The sequence below is a fragment of the Tupaia chinensis genome, unplaced genomic scaffold, assembly GCF_000334495.1.
Source record: "Tupaia chinensis unplaced genomic scaffold, TupChi_1.0 Scaffold000348_1, whole genome shotgun sequence".
NCBI lineage: Eukaryota > Metazoa > Chordata > Mammalia > Scandentia > Tupaiidae > Tupaia > Tupaia belangeri.
Window position 1 is genome coordinate 1784772 of NW_006159842.1, and position 11404 is coordinate 1796175.

The window sequence follows — 11404 nt, forward strand, 5'->3', positions numbered from 1 at the left end:
GAGAGAGAGAGAGAGAGAAAGAAAGAAAGAAAGAAAGAAAGAAAGAAAGAAAGAAAGAAAGAAAGAAAGAAAGAAAAAGAAAGGCCTTCATAAGGGACCAGCAGTTGGCGTAATGGCTACGTCGCTGGACTCCCATGTAGTCGACCACAGTTCGAGTCCTAGATCTGGTGGTTTAAATTCACACCGGGCACGTGTGTGTGTGTGCCCAAGATCCTAAGAGGAGAATGGAGGAGAAGAGATTGCGGTGGTGTGGCCATCCTCCCCTGGGGAGTGACTTCTCGCTTACTGTCTCTCTCTGTCTTTCTGATGAGCGTGTGCTATAACAAAAACATCTCCAAAAAAAAAAAAAAAAAAAAAAAAAAAAAAAAAAAAAAAAAAAAAAAAAGTTAGTTGGGGGAAAGTGCTCTTCTTCTAGAGTTTTCTGGGGGAGAACATGGCGTGTCTCCCTGTAGTTGTGCACAGCACCGCTGGCACCCTAGTCCGGCAGTCTTCCCTGGGGTCTCGTGCTGCTGTCAGCCAGAGCCCAGACGGCCAGGGTGGTTTGCACAGATGAGTAGGTGTGGCAGTGCCCAGTGAGGGGCCTCGTGATGGCATCTTCCTCCCCCAGCCCTGGCTGCTCACTGGTTCTGCTCCCAGGACGTCCTCGTAAGAGGCCAGACCCGCACACGGACCGCCTGTCATGGCCTGTGCGTGTCCTTGAGAAGTTCCTTGTCACTGCCACGTACGGCAGTTTATAGACCCAGCCTAGGCCTGCTGGCGGCGGCACCCACAGTCCCTTCCATCTGGTACTGCAGTGGGGCCAGCAGACCAGGCTGTGGTAGGCGTGAGGCTAGTGGGGACACAGCTCCAGGAGCAGGCTGGGTCTGGGCAGCTCACTCAGCTCTCCCTGCCGTGGCTCCTCCAGGGAGGGATGGAGGACAGAAAGTCAGGCAGAATGGAGCATAGAGGCTCCTGGTGGCGTCGGGAGAGGTGCTTGGGGACACTCAGGCAGAGAGACTCGGGGTGTGGTCAGGGAAGGGCCCACAGGAGACACTGGGCATGGAACTGAGGTTCCAGGACAGAGTTATGGGAACTGAGGGAACTTCCTTCTCCTGCTGACTTCTGGAACCTGGGGCCCGGCTGGTGGGACAAGGCTAGGCCTTTCACAGAGGAAGGAGGAGGGGACTTGGGGGAGACACAGGCACTGTAAGGCACTGGGCAGGCTGTTTCAGGGCAGGAAAAAAACGCAAAATGAGATTTAGGAACAGACTCGGTTATACTTCGTTAGTTGATTATTCTTTTTAGCTCCGTTTTGCTTGGGGAATGTATTTAATTTTTAATTATTTAAGTAATACATGAATACATTCTTTATTTGTTTTGTTTTGTTTCATTTTGTTTTGTTTTTGGAGAGATTTTTGCTATAGGACGCCTGTGCTCACCAGAAAGACAGAGCGAGGCAGAGAGACAGAAAGAGAGAAATCACCCCCAGGGGGGATGGTCACTCTGCAATCCCTTCTCCTCCATTCTCCTCTCGGGATCTTGGACATGCATGCACATGCGCCCAGTGTGAGTTTAAGCCACCGGGACTTGAACTGTGGTCAACTACATGGGAGTCCAGTGACACAGCCATTATGCCAACTGCTGGTCTTCATGAATACATGCTTATGAAAAATTGAATAATGCAAGTGAAGCTAGGAGCCTCATTATTTACTGCCCCCTCCCCAATTCCACTGCCTTCCCTAAGAAAACCACGATGATCAGGGTAGTGTTTAGAGGGGTAGAAAGGTAGGTGTTGGATAGACAGACAGACAGACAGATGACGGAGACAGATGATGACAGATAGGTAGACAAAGAGAAGTTGAGTGTTTAGGTGGGTAGACAGGCTGATAAATAGGTGAGAGAGAGACAGAAAGAGAGGGAGAAAAGGTTAGTGTTTAGGGAGGTAGGTAGGAACATGGTGGATGGACAGACAGACATGACAAAGATAGAGAGTGATAGATAAGTAAACAGAAGCATGCTTAGATACGTAGTTAGGTGGATGGGGAGGTGAGAGAGAGGTTAGTGTTTAGATAGGTAGTAGGAAGGTGATAGAGTGGGATGGATAGATGAGAAACAGGGAGATAGAAAGATTTATTTATATGGCTGCTTTTTAAAAGAGGTTTTGGCCTTAGGGCACATGTGCTCACTGGAGAGAGAGAAACAGAGACAGAGAGGGAGAGAGAGAAATCACCACCACCACCACCACCCCGGGGAGGTGGCCCCACTGCAATCCCTTCTCCTCCATTCTTCTCCCAGGATCTTGGGCACGCACGCACATGCACCCAGCTTGAATTTCAAGCCACCAAGTCTGGGACTCAAAGTGCGCTCGGCCACGTGGGAGTCCAGTGATAGAACCACTAGGCTATGTGCTACCCCCATATATGGTTATGGTTTGTTTTTACACTTGACAATGTACACTGGCAGGATCTCTATGCCCTTCTGGAGAAGCCCGTGTCCTCGATTTCATTGCCGCATGGTGCTCCATTGATAAAAGGCACCACCGTCACCTGTATCCCTGGTGACGGGCAATTACTGTTGCCGTTTTCTTCCTGTTCCACAATAAGCACCCCTCTCCATGGCTTTGGCCGATATCAAAGTAAGCGGGAGCAAGAGTTTACAGGGTCTCTGGGGGTGTGGAGAAACCGTGGGGTGAGGGGATTGGAGCCAGGCCACCGAACAGTCTCCAAATGACTCCAAGCAGCTGCTTCCGGGGGACCCAGGGTGCCTGGCAACCTGCAGCCCCTAATGTGCTGTGTCTCCTAGGAACAGGGCCCCTGCTGACCCCCACGGCCTACAGCTGGGACAAGCAGCCGTGTTCCACCCACGAGTGTCTTCAGGAAAAGGCACAAACCCCACGTCCTGGCCTGACCCAGACGGCTTGAAACCAGGACCGGAAGCTGGAGTGAGAGCCCGGTAATGACCCTCTCACTGCACCGCCTTTCAACAGACTCGTTCCCTCCCCGAAGTCATCACAGACAATATTCCGCAGCAGCCCCAGCCGAGGGACAGGTGCTATTTTGAGCTGTTTTTCAGTAATTGGTTAATGCAGGGGCGAGTGGGAGGAAGGCGCAAGGGCCTTTCTGGATGAGGGCTGACGTCACAGGTGAGTTTACAGAGACGTGATTTCCTGTGTGGCTTTGGGAACAGTCTCTCCCCCGACTACATGCCCTGGGACCGTTGGGTGGGAGGCGACTCCTTTGTTTTCGAACCTTTCTTGCAGCCCCAGCCTAACTTGGGCTTTGGTCTTGGCATGCAGCCTCACTCAGAAACCAGCCTTCCCAGGGCCAGGAGATCAGCAGTGAAGGGCAGGGACTCTTGTCTGTGAGCTGTGAAGTCTGCTAAGACCCCCTGTCTTTCTCTGCCCCTCATCTACCTGTGTGCTGAAGGAGCGCCCTCTGTAGACCTTGGAGGGAAAACGCAGTGTCTGGAAGAGCACCAGCTGCAGCACCGGACTTCCCACTCTGACTCTGACTTCCCACTCTTCCCACACCTGACTCTGACTCGATTGTCCCATCTGAAAAGTGGGCACAGTGACCTACTCCCCCCAGGGGGCTAGAGGGGAGGCTCAGTGAGACAAGGCCAGCCCTGGGCACAGTGCCTGGCACCCGCGGAGGCACACGAGGTGACAGGACTGTCATCCTTTAGCACATGTGTCATCCCGCTCTCCTGGGTTTTCTGTGTCCCCTGCTTCGTTGCGAGCTCTTTGTGGAGATCAGAACCATATTCCTCATTGTTTCTCAACGTGGACCCTCCAAACGGGCTGAGTAAAAAGAAGTGTAGTCGGTGGAAAATGGCCCCATCTTCAGGCCAGCAGGTGGCATGGTGGCTAAGGCAGCTGGACCCCACATGGCCGACCAGACAGTTCAAGTCCTGGACCCGGCGGCTTGAAAAACACACTGGGCACATGTGCAGGCATGGCCCAAACCCCAAGAGGACAATGCAGGAGAAAGATGGTGGCGAGGCCATCCTCCCCTGGGGGATGCTTTCTCATTTTCCCTTCCTCTGTCTCTGTCATTCTCCAGTGAGTAGAAGCACCTTGTAGCCTTTTTTTTTTTTTTTTTAATTTTTAAAAATTAAAAAGCTGCACTTTGTTTGCAGTTCCTTCTGTGGAGTAGTAGAGTCCACTTCCTCTGCCTTCAATCTAGGCCAGCCACATGCTTGCTTGAGCCCACAGAACGCAGAAGCCTCCTGGCCTGGGCCTTAAGAGACCTGGCAGTTTTGGTTCTTGGCTTCTTGCTGCCCTGTGGCCACCACATCGGGAAGCCAAGGTTGGCCCCTGAAGGTGAGAGACGTGTGAAGACAGGCCAAGCCACCCGAGTCCTCCTACTAAGACTCGGGGTGTGCCAGAGAAGCACCTGCAGGGAGCCTGCCTCCCCTTTAGCCCACTGGCGGGAGCCGTGAGGGGACCCTGGTGAGTCCAGCAGAAGCGTCACCTGAGTTACAGAATCACACGGAAATAAATGGTTGCTATTTTAAGCTACTAAGTTGTGGAGTGTGTGTGTGTGTGTGTGTGTTTAATGCAGCAATAGATAAATGAGACAGGAAGCACTGGAAACAGTCATCTTAGAGTTCTTAAGAGAGAAAGGAAGGAAAGTTAGAGCCTGAGTGGATCAAAGACTTCCAGAAGGCGGAATTGCCCAGGTTCAGAAATAAAGGCCACCACAAACCCAGTGACGGATGCTCTAAAAGGGAAAATGGCTCAGGAGGGTCAAGAGGCTCTCAACACTAAATTCTGGTGTTGTGGTCACAAACAAAGCTGATGAGGAAAACGAGGCAGCGCCTAAGGACAACGCTGTATATGCAGGAGCTCTGCGTGAGCTCAGGTCGTAGAGGGCCGGGGGCAGGGGAAGGGTCTACACCCAGGCCAACAGGAGCATGACGCGGACCTGCATGCAGGGTGCCGGCACTGTGGTCTACAGAGAGCTGGGATGTCATGAAGACAGGGAAATAGGTGCGTTAGGATTTTTGCAACAAGAAGGACAACAACACCCGTTCTTCAGGGTGGACGTTACAACGTGGAGAGGCCGAACAAAGCGACATTTCCTTTTTGTACATTTCCTAGCAGGGAAAACATGGCTGGAACTACCACAGATAACATAGAAGAACTAGGGCTAGGAGAACAGAAGCCCAGACAGGATGAGGGCCAGGAGAGCACACACCTGCTGTCATTTGGGATTTTTCATTCCCCTGCCAAAGTGTATTTCATCCCAGAGTCCAAGAGCGTCACGCGGGATGGTGGCTGGGCCGTTAGTCATGGCTGCGGCGGGGATTCTCAGAGCTAGGTAATCCGTCTGCGCCAGACTCCCCCCTGGAGACACTCAGTGAGAGTACAGACTTTTCCCTGCAGCCTTCTAACTCCTCGTCCAGCTTATAATGTCGGACTCCAAGGCTGGGGGCCGGAATCGTGCATTTACTCAGCAAACACACCACTCCATGGCATTGTACTAGACAATGTCGGCAGCTCTCTTCCTTAATGTTTTTTTGTTTTTTGTTTTTGTTTTTGTTTTTGTTTTTTTGAAGAGGTTTTTCACTATAGGGCGTGTGCGCTCGCCAGACAGACAGAGAGAGACATAGAGACAAAAAGCGAGAAATCACCCCCCAGGGAGGATGGTCACGCCGCAATCCCTTCTCCTCCATTCTCCTCTCGGGATCTTGGGCATGCACACACACGCGCCCGGCGTGAGTTTTAAGCTACCGGGTCCAGGACGTGAACCACGGTCGACTACGTGGGAGTCCAGCGACATAGCCATTACGCTAACTGCTGGTTCCCTCTTCCTTAATCTTTTTTTGTTTCTGAAGGAATCATGAATTTAAGGAATAAAGAATTTTAAAAAAATGTTAAGGAATAATTCATTTATTATTATTATTATTATCTTTTAGTTCATTATAGGGCCCATGGGCTCACCAGAGAGATGGGGAGGGGGTAAGAGAAAGTCAGGAAGCAAGCCACCAGGTCCAGGACTTGAATTGCAGTCAGCCATGCTATGGGAGTCCAGCACCTCAACCACCACGCCACCTGCCGGCCCCATGGCTCCTCTAATATTTATAACGAGCCTATGTGGAAGATTCTATACTGCTTCAACAGTGAAGATGAGAAAGCTGAGGGCCTGAGAGGTTGAGTGAGCCAGCCTACCTGGAACGCACCAGAGCCGGGATTTGAACACGGGCAGTTGGCCTGGCTCCAGAACCCATGGTCTAAACGACTAGGCTCTGCTGTCACTTGTGGATTCCAGATTCCACAGGCAGCCTCCTGCATACAGGCATTCGCCAACCAGTGCTCTCAAGGATCCTGGGGATGAGAGTGGTAAATGTCCTCTCCACCCTCAACAACAGGAGGAAATAAGAGCCTAGGTACAGCCAGACGCAGTCACAAAATAGCTGGTGAAACAGCTGGTGTGCGGTCACAGAGAGAGGGTGAGCTCCAGGAGCCAGCATGGGTTCACGAAGCGGGAGTCGAGCCCATGAATTCATCGATTTCATCGAGAGCAAGGCCGGACCAGAGAATCACAAGGTGGGGGACATTTCTCAGTAACCATTGCACCCGCCAGGGACTGGTTCTGTTTGGGGCTGACCGAAGTGAATTGGGGCAATGTGACAAAAAGATCAACTTGCTTGAGGCTTTAGAGAAACAGATTCCAGTTTTCCTCTCTCAGGATGGAAACAGAGAAGTAGGTTGCCCGCAACATGGCAGCCACTTTATGAGTGTGAGGCCAAACCGGCGAAACCGTCAGCTTTAAGCTAATGAGGTAATGCAGAAGAGAGACAGGTGGAACCCGAGTCTCTGCTGATGTTCAATTAGCCGGTCTTGAAGCTATATCTATCCTGGGCTGCTTGTATGCAGTCATCAGTTTCCTTATCGTTTAGGTTTGATTTAGAGTTTTTGTAACCTGCAGGAAAAGAAAAAAAAAAACAAACCTCTAACCAATACAAAGGAATGCACTAGCGAATGCATTTCAATTTCCAAAAGTTATTTGGCTGCCATTTTCAAGATGTCCTTGTGAGTAGGGCCAGTGGGTGGCATAGTGATTCATATGTGGGATTCTCATGTAGTTGACCGCAGTTTGAGTCCTAGACCCGGCAGCTTGAAATTCATACCAGGTGCATGTGTGTGTGTCCAAGGTCCCGAGAGAAAAATGGAGAAGGGATTGGGGTGTGGCCATCCCCTTGGGGGGTGATTTCTCACTTTCAGTCTCTCTCTCCAGCAAGCACACAAGCCCTATAGCAAAAATCTCTAAAAAACAAAACAAAACCCCTTGTGAACAAAATGTAGAAGTAAAGGTTAAACAGTGTCATTCAGTAGATTCACACAGGTGGATCTAAAGTTGGCCAGAGCCAGGTGGAAAAAGCTCGGAGGTGCCTTTAAGACAACAGGTGGCGTAGTGCTTAAGGCACTGGACTCCCACATGGTCGACCATGGTTTGAGTCGCAGGCTCAGGAGCTTGAAACTCATGCCGGGAATGTGTGCATGTGTGCCCAAAATCTCGAGAGGAGAATGGAGGAGAAAGATTGCAGCGAAGCTGTCCTCCCTGGGCGGGGGAGGGGAGATGGCTTTCTCTCTCTCTCTCGTATATGCCCTGTAGAAAAAAATCTCTCTAAAAAAAAAAAAACAAAAAAAAAAAACCAGCAGGTTCGTGCTCAGAAGACAGTGTGCCTGTTCCTTTAGGAGCCCCAGACTATGGACTGGAAAGTAGCACTGAGGTAAATCATGATACCCTGCAAGGCTGACCCATGTGGGAAGGTCGTGGGCTTGTATCCATAAACCCCCTCAGCCCCGAACATACTGGGTACACACAGGCATCTGATCTGGGCCTGGCTAGGCTGAGGGTTGACCGTGGAGTCAAGACCCACTTAGGGGTCTGCTTCCTTTCTCTCTCTTTTTCTCCAACTCATAGAAGAAATAAATGAACTTGAAAAAAAGGGCAGGTGAGACCAGCAGTTAGCGTAATGGCTATGTTGCTGGACTCCCATGCAGTCAACTGCGGTTCGAGTCCCAGCCCTGGTGGCTTAAACTCACGCCGGGAGCATGTGTGTGTGTGCCCAAGATCCCGAGAGAAGAATGGAGGAGAAGGGACTGCAGCGTGGCCATCCCCCCCGGGGGGTGATTTCTCGCTTTCTATCTCTCTGTCTTTGTCTTTCTGGCGAGCGAACATGCCCTATAGGAAAAAAACCTCTACCAAAAGAAAAAAGAAAGAAAACAAGAAAAAAAAAAAAAAAACAGAAAAAAGGGCAGGACAGCCGGATGGAATCATCTCCTGGACACTGCGTGGAACGGCTCATCTGCGTCTGCTCAGTGCTGAGCTGTGTGCACGTCCTGGTCTCCGATGCTGGCGCACACCCCCTCGCTACTGATGCTGGCAGAGCTGATGCCAATACCTGGATTGTCTTCAGCTGTACTTCCACTGCTGGGGCACGCATGGGGTCTCCCAACTTTGGCATCTGTCCCTTGACCTAACTCTTTCTTGTTTTTTTTTTTTTTTTTTTTTTGGGGGGGTTTTTTCTTTAGTACTCATTGTCCTGACAGACAGAGAGAGACAGAGAGATAGAAAGCGAGAAATCACAGTGTGGGGGATGGCCACACTGCAATCCCTTCTCCTCCATTCTCCACTCAGGATCTTGGCCACGCATGCACACGCACCGGGCGTGAGTTTAAGCCACCAGGTCTGGGACTCAAACCGCAGTCAACGACATGGGAGTCCAGTGACGTAGCCATTACGCCAACTGCTGGTCCCGACCTTACTGTTTCTTCCTGGATTGGAATTGACCTTTGCCCTCTAATTCTTCAGAAGTAACCCCTGTCGGAGCTCCAGTTTCAGGCCAATTGTGCAGCAGGGGCTGGCATAGGAGCCAGAGTCATGCTTCGCAGACCAGTGTCACCAGGTAGATGGTCTCTGGTGGGCAGTCCGAGATGCAGCCCTGGAATGCTGGTCTGGCTTTGGTCATCTACGTGGCAGAGAAAGGCTGCTTACCCAGCTTGGAAATGCCTCAAAGCTCTACAGCCAGCTAACGCGCTAGCTGATAAACCGTAACTTCAAAATGATCTCGTAAGTAGCTGAAATAATAAGCTGAACACATAGTTTTGAAGCTCCGTCACAGGAGTAGCTTACAGCAGTTTGCATTAAAAAACGGGCTAACTAACCTAAATCAAATACAAACCCACGGTTTCTTTGTAAGAGCCAATGATGGGAAGCTGCCGCCCCAAAAGCCAGTGGCATCTTTTTTTTTTTTTTTTTTGGAGAGGTTTTCACTATAGGGCGCGTGGGCTCGCCAGACAGACAGAGAGAGACAGAAAGCGAGAAATCACCCCCCAGGGGGATGGTCACACAGCAATCCCTTCTCCTCCATTCTCCTCTCGGGATCTTGGGCACACACGTACACACGCCCGGCGTGAGTTTTAAGCCACCGGGTCCGGGACGCGAACCGCGGTTGACTACGTGGGAGTCCAGCTACATAGCCATTATGCTAACTGCTGGTTCCCGGCCAGTGGCATCTTAATGTACGCATTCAAAGTACTGGTCCACACAAGGAAGGGGGAAGGGGAATCCCACTGGGGATTGCTTGGGGGGGGGCCACGTCAGAAAAGGGCACCCAAAGGGCATCAGAGGAGAGGGACCAGGGGAACAGAAAGGCACATCTGAGTGCAGACCTGGGGTCAGTCAGAGAAAGTTACAGAAAGTGGGGCATTTGGCTTATTCCGAGGAACAGTCTCCTACACAATATAACTTAGAACAAGGCACTATGACTTAACAAGCACATGAACTTGGAGTCAGACAGTCCCAGGTTCAAATCCCAGCTCTTCCACATGCTAAATCCATCTCCACGGACAGATCAGTTTTTTGAGATTTGGTTTTAGCCTTTATAAAAAAGAGATAAGGCAGGGTGGTTAAGGCGCTGGATTCCCACCTGTCTGATTGCGGTTCGAGTCCCGGGCCCAGAGGCTTGAAAAATTACAATTAAAAAATGGGAAAATAAATAAATGTTTAAAGAAGAGAGAGAGAGAGAGATAAGAACCCCTACCTCACTAGATGACTTGGAATAGTCCAGCCAGATGACTTAGTGTAACACCAGGTATGGGGTCAGTGCTCAACACTGCGGTCATTATTACTTGTAAAGATGATCAAATGGGGTGTGAGGTGGGGTAACGGGCTCCCCATCATTGCAGAGTTAAGCAGAGGCTATATGTCAACATGTCAGGAATGTGAGGATTTTTACATTCTGAGTTGAAGGTTGAAATCACTGATTTCTAAGGCTTCTTCCAGCTCGAATTCTGTCATTTTCAATCGTTATGAGAGCCTAGACTTCTGGCCAGGTTGAGGATAGTAATCCATTACTGGGACTGAAATTCCCTCCTGGCCCCAGGGCCAATTCCTAGTCAGGCATGCCATGTGCGTGCCTGATGCACCCGTGTGTATCCGTGCCTGTGCGCATGCACGTGGGAGTGCGTGCGCATGAGTATTTGCACAGAACCGTGAGGATCCATAGGACAGCCAAGTGCCGTGTGTGAAAATATTCTACATAATGGCCAAATAAAGGGGTAGATAAGATACTGGATCCCACACAGCCAGCTGTGTGGTTCGAGTCCTGGACTCGGCAACTTGCAAATCACGTCAGGTACAGGTGCATGCGTGCGTGCGTGCCCAAAATCCTGAGAGGAGACTAGAGAAGGAATTGTGCCATGGCCATCCTCTCTGGGGGTGATTTCTCGCTTTCTCTCTCTCCCTCTCTGGCGAGTGCAAGTACCTTATGATAAAACTCCAGAAAAGGGCGGAGTAGATTCTGACATGACCCCATGACTCAGGTCCAGGCCCACCTCAGCAACTCTGGCAGGTCTACACTCCAGAGACATTTCCCACGGCTGCTTTCTGTGATGTTTGTACCCAGAGGGGAAGCTTATCAGTAAGGCCCTGGGCACCACTGATTCCTTTCCACTCCTGAGGGTTAGACTAGGAGCTGGGAGTTGATAACTTGTGGTCAGACTCTTGCCCTGGTTGCCCCTTCCAAACAAAAAAAAAAAAACATGTCAAGCGCCTGGAATTTGGTTTTAGCCCCATCGGAGCCCCTATGGAGAGCGTCCCCCCCAGCCTACCTGATACACTTCAGGTCAATTGGTTACACCAGCTCCCCTCTCCTGCAAGAGAAGCTCCTGCCAGACACGCTAGTTCTGAGTGGTTAGTCCCTCAAGCACGGGTGACATGCCAGAGACAGGGCCTATCACCAGGCCAGGCTTACGATTCAGCGAGCATTAGAGGCAGTGATCTGAAAAGCTTAAAACCCTGTTGGTCACGATGCTGAGAACCGGGTGGGAAGTGGGGCCTGCGTGGTCAGTCTCGCCCCTCCAAGGACCCAATCTTTAGACTCGTTCCTCTCTCAGGAGGGCAGAGGGCAGGAA